Consider the following 8,994-nt stretch of genomic DNA (forward strand, 5'->3'; position numbering starts at 1 on the left):
AATTTTAATTTTTAAAATGTTTTTGTTTTTATTTTTTATTCACTGGATAATGCTTTGCCCCAGACCACGACACTCTAACCCTTGACTTTTTTATTATTGATGTAATACCCTATCACACAGAACTTTACGCTTAAGTTCGTAAATTAGAGGTAGTGAGGTATTACGACCTCTAAAAGTAAAATTGCATACATAGACATATATGAAGATAAATTTAACTAGGAGACTTGAAGAAAAAGTTAAACCAAACAATCAGAATTCACGTCGCGCACAAATTGAAAAGAATAGAAGCAAGATAACGAAAAACAGAAAAGACAAGTTATATACATCGATTAAGAGTTCTAAAAAGATTTTATAACAAATTCTAGTCTCGAACTGCGAAGCAAAGGCTAGCTAGAGAATATATATATATATATAATATAAAATATAAAATTTTCTTTTTTCAAGTTAATCTCTAGGAGGGACAAAATGCAAATATATACCCGTCTAACTAGAATAATCAAGCAACTATTGTTTGCTTAATTCATTAATCCTCGTGGGATCGACACTCACTCACTCAAAGTTTATTACTTGGTACGACCCGGTGCACTTGCCCGTAGTTCTACAGATATTAAACTGTAAATTTTGTATCAAGTTTTTGGCACCGTTATCGGGGATTGATTGTGATTAACAAACTACCGGTTGATTGATTACCTAGATTAGACACTTTTTCTTTGTGTTTTGTTCATTTAATTGCTTTTATTTCTTTATTTTCTATTGCTAGTTAACTGTTTGTGTTATTGCCTCACTAAGAATTTCTTACGTGTGACATAAGAAATTTCAATTTCTCTTGGTGATTGTGTTTGCTACAAAGTAATCAAGAAAGAATGGAGTATACATCATCCTTTGGTCAAGCAAATTTTATGAGATATTTTCCACCACCACAAAATGATTCAAGTTACTATGCTAATGGTGGCTGGGAATATCAAAAACAAGGAATGATGGGGTTTGAGCAATCAAACCAAATGGGATACTTCCCAGGGTCACAAAATGATTCACATTTTTATGAATTTGACAACTATCTAAATTGTGGTTGGAAAGGTCAAAATAAAAGAGAATTCAATGTTCCATATCCCATTCATCAAGAGCCATCATCTCTGGATACATTTATGCAACACTGTCCAACCTCACCTCCTAATTTTTCATATCAAAATTCTTCACCACTTGAGTATGTCTGATAAATCCCATTTTTAGGGTTTATCTTGTGCTTAATTTAGGAGATTTTATCACATTTTCTCACATTTATCCAAGGAATTAGCATGGTTTCATGATTGTCTCGTAATTTGTGCTTAAGTGTGAAAACATGCTTTTTAGACCATTAATTGTTAATTTTAATTCACTTTTGATTTCACAAGATGCCTTGATATGTTTGTTAGTGAATTTAGGATAGAAAGGCTAGGAATGGATCAAAGGGATGGAGAGGAAAAGCATGCAAGAGGAGAACTCATGAAGAAACAAGGAGTTGGGATGCTGAGATCGACACGCACGCGCAGCAGACGCGCACGCGTGGAATACGAGGTCGCATGGCGACGCCTACACGTACATGACATGTACGCGTACATGACGCGTACGCGTGGATAGAAAATTGTCAAGCGACGCGTACGCATGACCCACGCGTACGCGTCGGTGCTCGCACGTGACTCACTTAAAGGCAATCCGCTGGGGGTGATTTCTGGGCTTTCCAGGCCCAGATCCAACTTATTTCAGAGGCTATTTAAGGCAGAATTCAAGGGGGAGTCATGACCTTCCAACACATTACATCACATTAGTTTAGTTTAGTTTAGTTTTGGAGGGAAAGTTAGTTTCTAGAGAGAGAAGCTCTTTCTTCTCTCTAGAATTAGGATTAGGTTTAGGTTAATTTCTTAGATCTGGATCTACTTCTTCTCTTGCTTCAATTTTCCTTTTGCTTTATGAATTCTTATGTAGATCTCTATTTCTCTTTCAATACAATTTATGATTTCCATGTCTTTTCATGTTGCTTTGATTTTCTATTATGGATCTATTGCCTTTGTTGTTAGATCTCTCTTTAATTCTTGTAATTCATGTTGTTTACCTTTATTGCCTTCTATGTGTTTGTTGAAATGCCTCTTTTAGTTATGAGTTAGATTTTGTTCCTCTTGGCCTAGGTAGAGTAATTGGTGACTCTTGAGTTATCAAACTCCTTTGTTGATTGATAATTAGAAGTTGCTAATTAACTTGAATGCCACTAAAGCTAGTCTTTCATCATGATTAGGCTAGGACTTGTGGAATCAAGTTAATTCATCCACTTGACTTTCCTTCATAGTTAGAGGTTAACTAAGTGGGAGCAATGGACAATTTTTGTCACAATTGAGGAGGATAATGAGGATAGGACTTCTAGTTCTCATACCTTGCTAAGAGCTTTGTTAGTTGTTAGTTTATTTTCTTTGCCATTTATATTTATTGTCTATTACCTCAAAAACCCCAAAAGATACTTCATAGCCAATAACAAGAATACTCTATTGCAATTCCTAGGGAGAACGACCTGAGGTTTGAATACTTCGGTTATTTTTATAGGGTTTGTTACTTGTGACAACCAAATTTTTGTATGAAAGGATTCTTTGTTGGTTTAGAAACTATACTTGCAACGAGAATTCATTTGTGAAATTATTTACCATCAAGAAGCCATTCATCAAAATGGCGCTGTTGCCGGGGATTGCAATGGTGTTATGTTATTGGTTATTGTATATATGTGAATATTGTGAATAGCTTGATTTTTGGATTGCTTGTTAGCTTTGCTAGTTTTAGGACTTTGTTTCTTATTTTTCCTTTTCATTATGAATTCTCACTTTGGCTATGAGTTTGGTTTTAACTGTGTTGTAGGAAATGGAAGCTTTAATGAGGATGTGTATCAAAGATAGAACACTCAAAAGTGGGAGAAGCCATATACATATGATCAATCCTATTGGCAACAACCCCCACCAATGCACTATGAACAAGAGCCATTCTATGATGCATATCAATCCAATGGCTATGGTGAATCTCCTTGTAATTTTCAAGAACCACCACCATATGCCTATGAGCCATACCCTCAACATAACCCTCAACCATACTCACAAGCCCCTTTTCACCAACCACCTTCATATGACCCTAATCCATATCCACCATTCCAACAACCATATGATCCATATGAACCACATATAGAGCCACCCCCTCCATACTATTACCAAGATGAACACTTCCAATGTATAAAAATTTTTAACCACAAGATGAATTTTACTTTCCACCACAACCTCCCATGGAAGAATATTCATGTTCGTTGATCCAAGAGTAAGATGATCTTACTTATGCTAGAAAGTTGGAACAAGAATCAAGAGATCACCTCAAGGTATCAATGGATCGGCTTCAAGAAACCATGGCATGTGTTGTGCAACAAGTGGAAAAATTGGAGAGTGTTGAACCGTCACAACCCTACCAAGAAGAACCACCTTCCTATTATGAACCCTTTCTCCAAAATGATGAACCCTCTGATGAGTCCATATTTTTTGGTATATTTTAGTTTTATTTGAATGGATTTCATCATATAAACCCACATTTATTCATCCAAATAGCATGCTTTTGTGTTCTCTCCCTTAATTGTGCCTAAATGTGAAAACATGCTATTTTGTGCTTATTTTAATCACTTTTATCCCACTTTTATGCCATTCGATGCCATGACATATTTGTTGAGTGATTTTAGGTTCTAGCAGCAAGTTTGGCAAGGCAAAAGTGGAAGGAAGCATGTACAAAGGGAAGAAATATGAAGAAAGCAAAGGAGAAGCACACATCGGAGTGTGCATGCGCACAACCACCTGTACATACGCACAAAAGCCACAAAACCATGTGTGCGTACACACGACAACCTGTGCGTACGCACAAGAAGAAAATTAGCATGTGTGCGGACGCACACACCTGTGCGTCCGCACACATCCCAGCGCGTGACTCATTTATTGCAAATCGTTGGGGCAATTTTTGGGCCACTAGGGCCTAATTTTGGGACTTTCTGAAGCTGATTGAGTGCTATATGAAGGAAGGCCTTACTCCATGTAAAGGGGGGAGGAGAAATTAGGGTTAGTTTAGCATTATGTAGGTTGTTCTCTAGAGAGAGAAACTCCCTCCTCTCTCTAGAATTAGGGTTTGTTAGTTTAATTTCTTGTAATTTCTACTTTTAATTCTTGTTTCTATTTACTTTTCCTTGTCATTTATTATTATTGCTTCTTTGCTCTTGTTCATTTCTCTTGTTATTTTCTTTATTTTGTCATTTTTATGTTTTATGACACTCTTGTTAATCTTCATTTTTATTTAATGCAATTTATGTTTTATGTTCATTTATTGTTTTCTTTAGTTGTTATTGTTATTTGTAAGACCCCAAGTTTTCGAAAATTAATTTAATAAAATAAAATTTAATTTAGTTATTATTATTATTATTATTATTATTATTATTATTATTAAAGTTAAAAAAAAAAGAGGAAAAGATTGGCCGAAGCCATTGAGAGAACGAAGAAAGAAATAGAATGTGGCTTACTATGCATGTGTGTGTATATTGTTTACTATATATATATATATATATATATATATATATATATATATAACCAAAGGAAAAGGAATTGAAAACGTGGCATGTATGGGTGTAGATATATATCATACTAATGACACCTAATGAACTCATAATAACCACAAATCTTCTATTAATACTATCAACCCGTAGTTATCTTCCTTTTCCTTTTCCCTTTATTCATCACCAAGTGAGCTTAAAAGGAAGAAAGAAAGAACCGAGAGAGAAGAGAGAAACTGTGAATTTCCTTGAGTTTTCGATATCGAGTTCTTGCAATCTGTAATTCCAATTAAAAATCTAATCTGGTAAAAGTGTTCGTATCTTCCTCCTTTACGTGTTGGCATTACGTTTGTCCGGTGGAAGTCGACGGTGACGTAGCTTTCTTACCCCTTGAGCTTGGCCAACTGGAGTTCTACGAGGCACGGAGGATTTCGGACGTTTTTCCTTTCAGCAGCTCGGTCAGAAAGTTTCTCCAAAGTTTTCGTTGATTTTGATTTTGTATGAAGGTAGGGGATTTATTTTTAAAGATAAACGTTTTTAATTTAGAATACCTACAAAATTAATTGAATAATTACAAAATATATATATATATATATATATATATATATATATATATATATATATTAATAATAGTAATGTTATTGAGTATGGGTTATTGCTGTGAATGTGACTGTTTTTTGATTATTAAGAATTTCGCTGATTTGAGAATTGTTGAGAAAAAGGCTGGTGAATTGTTGAGGAATAGGGAACCCGTAAAGGTGGTTTAGACCGAATTTTAAAGAAAATGCCGCCGAAATTTTATAAAATCTGAGGTTTTATTTGAAAAGTTATTTTAAAAGATTTGGTTTTAGAAAATTAAATTATTTAAAATATATTTAGTTAAGAAAAGATTTACTCTATTTTAAAGTTTGATTTATTAAGAAAAATATAATGTTTTAAACCCAATCTTTTAAGGAGAGATTTTGTTTTAAGTAAAGATTTGAGATCGGTTTATTAAGAAAAGGAATCTCTGCCACAGGAGAGCAGAGAACAAGGATTTAAAGAATATATTAATTAATGAAGTGTCTGCCACAGGAGAGCAGACGTGACATTGTTTGGGCCTTAGTGCCAAATGTAAAGTGGGGACGCCCCACACACTGAGAACTATTTTTCAGATGTACGCTTATTGATTTGGAAAGTCACACTGATGCGGCCTAGCCGTATGACTTATAAGCACACTGATGCATCTGGAAAGCCATATCTGGGACTCGTGCCCGGGTAATGTCGGGAGCGGGTAGGCAACCGACACATGAGCTCATGGCCTGCGTTAGGGATAGACATGCATCATGTTGTTTGCATATTTGCATTTGATTGCGCTTGCTTGTCTTATTACTTTGTGATTGTATCGTTTGTCTTGTTGTGACTTACTTGTACTTTGAATTGAATCTCTTGCTTGCACTACTTGTTTGTGAGTGTATTTAAGTGATTACGAGTTGACATTTGACTGAGGATTAATATGTGGCTGAGAGACAGAAAGTGTGACTAATTTTATATTTAAGTTTTGTTTTGAGTTAAGAGATTTTAAAAGGAGGTAATTAATTATCTAAAGTAGAACCAAGAGTATTTTCAAAGGGTTTGATAAAAATATATTTTTTATTGAGTAAAGTTAATTATTTGCATCTTATTCCATTACTTTTACGGCATTCCCATTTCCTACTGAGAACGTGTGGTTTGTTCTCACCCCAAATCTTCCACCCTTTCAGAGACTCAGGTTCGGAGATTCAGTAAGAAGCTGCAGACGATTAGTAGATTTACTTGTGATTCATGTTGTTTTTATAGAGTTCCCTCGTTCTTGTTGCTTTAGCTTTTATTTTATCCAGAGGGATAGGTATTGTATTTGAGTTTTACATTGAATCTAATTGTATAGCATCTATTATTATTAATAATTATGTGATTATTATTATTTGAAGATCTTTTGTTATGTGAATTTAATTACTGAAATCTTTTTCTGAAATTTTCTTAAAAACTGAAACACGATATCGACGTAAAGGCTCAATAGTAAATTTATAATAAAGGAAATCAGGTCCGTAACGCCTTACTTTTGGTACGATCATGACGTGCTAAAAGTTAGGGTGTTACATTATTTTCTTGCTTTGGTAGCTTTAGAATTTATTTTAATGCATTTTAATATTATTTTATTTTCATGCACACCAAGTGTTTGATAAAATGCTTGGCTTAGTTTTTACTTAGTTTTTCTCCACTCTTAGCTTGAAATTGATGACTTTGGTGATCCTTGAGTCATTGATGTCCATTCTTGTTTGATATATTAGAGTAATTAGTTGATTTGGTCTCCCTTGACTCTATGTGACCCCTTAGTGTTGACATAGGACTTAGGGATTGAAATCAATTATGCCTATTTGACTTATCTTTGATGTAAGGTTGACTAAGTAGGATTAACTCTTCATAATCATCATGTGTTTGTGGTCAATGGCTAGGATAGGTAACCTTAGCTCTCAATTGCTTGCTAAGAGGTTTTCTTGCACTCTAAGTTTCCTTTCCTTGCATTTAATTGCTTTTGCCTTTTATTGCTTTGATGTTTAATTTCTTGCATGTTTAGTTTTCACACTCTTGGTTGAGAAATTAGATGTTTGGGTGGAATTGAGTTGTGGATGTCCATTCCGCATTGTGTGAGAATAGTTAATTGGTTTGGTTTCCATTGACGCTAGTCTTTCACTAAGTAATTAGTGAGTTGACTAGGACTTATGGATTGAGATCAATTACGCTTTTGACTAATTCTCAAGGAGGATTGACTAATTTGGATTGATTCCATACAATTGCCATGTTTGTGGTCCATAACTAGGATATGAAACCTAGATTATCCACTTCTTGCCAAGAGTTCTTTTTACTATTTGATTTCCATTTCCATTGCTTTAATTGCTTTCTTCTTAATTTCTTGCATGATCATTTGCTTCCTTGCTATTTACACTTCTTGCCCTCTTGCATTCACAATCCCCGTGCTCTCTCTCTTTCTCATAGCTAATAATTGTACACTTAACTGCAACTCCTAGGGAAGACGATCCGGGAGCTAAATACTCTCGGTTAATATATTTGTTTTGAATTGTAATAACATTTGATTGATGGTCAATTTGTTGGGTTAGGACTATATTTACAACACCAAATCCATTTTTGATAATCAAATTCCTAACCTATGCTTTTGGCCATCGTAACCCTCCTATCCACCCAAGCCCCAATGGATGATTATCTCACTTTGCTATGTCAAGGGCAAGAAGAAATGCAAAGGGAGGTGCTAAAATTCACGGCCGCCTTAGATGAGGTAGCAAACCGATTAGCCTCCCAATGCTTGAACCCTCAAGAGCCTAGCATGATGGAGGGATTAGAAACTTCGGTAGAAAATGAGGAATGTCACTTTGTGTTGGAACAATTGGAGGAACCTATGATTGATGAAGACAAGGAAAAAGTGGTTGAAGATTTAGGAGATGCAGAGTCTCCATGGGAATCTAAGGTCATAGAGAATCCCTCCAACAAGATTGAAGTTGATGTTGAGGAGGAATGTGCACAACCTCCAAGGCATATTCCATATGAAGAATTGGACGGGATAGAGCAAGAGTCGAGTTCCCTTGGAATTGAAGATCAAGCATCAAATCCTAGTGGTGAAGAATCCTTTGAGCTTGAAGAACCTTCTCCCGATGAGATAGAAAGTAATGTGGAGGTAAATTTCTCTCATCCTCCCATTTATGATTTGAGTAAGGGAAAAGAGTTAGATAGAATTGTTGAACAAAGGATTGAGATTGAGAAATCTTGTGAGGAGGTGGAGGTCCTTAGAAAAAGGAGGATGGGATACGCTTTGTCAAGATCCTTGGAAGCTTCTTTGCCTAGGTTGTCATCTAATCCTACATTTGAGTGGGTGAAATTCACCTCTATTAGCTTTATTGTCCCACTTGAATATGGCTTGCTTGAAACGGATGGTCAACTTAGGGAACTTTGTGGGATGAAGCGTAAAAGAAGGATGTTTCGTGGTTGACGTTGCAAATTAAGGCTCATTTTGGCTGATACTTCAGGGGTTAGATACAAAGGTTTAGCTAATGCTCAGATGGGTCTAGAAGGAGGATTTGGCACTTTATTGAGAATTCATCTTGCTTGCCACCCGGATGGACTAATAATGATCAACTTCAAGACGGGTGTGAAAATAAAGTGTGGGATCCTGGATTACAAGAAGAGGATCGACTTTGGGAGCCCCAAGCTTGTGAAGAACTCCATCAAGACTTGGTGCAACTCATGAGAAATCTTGGGGCACAAAGGAGAACCAAGCATTGGTGGGAGTTCCAAGAATAATTCAAGCATTCTTCTCTTCTACCGCATCTTGGTGAACTTCAGCCACTGTCTCTTCAATAATGTCACACTGGAAG

Source organism: Arachis ipaensis, chromosome B1 (genome assembly GCF_059453495.1).
Source record: "Arachis ipaensis isolate K30076 ecotype BB chromosome B1, ASM5945349v1, whole genome shotgun sequence".
Classification (NCBI taxonomy): domain Eukaryota; kingdom Viridiplantae; phylum Streptophyta; class Magnoliopsida; order Fabales; family Fabaceae; genus Arachis; species Arachis ipaensis.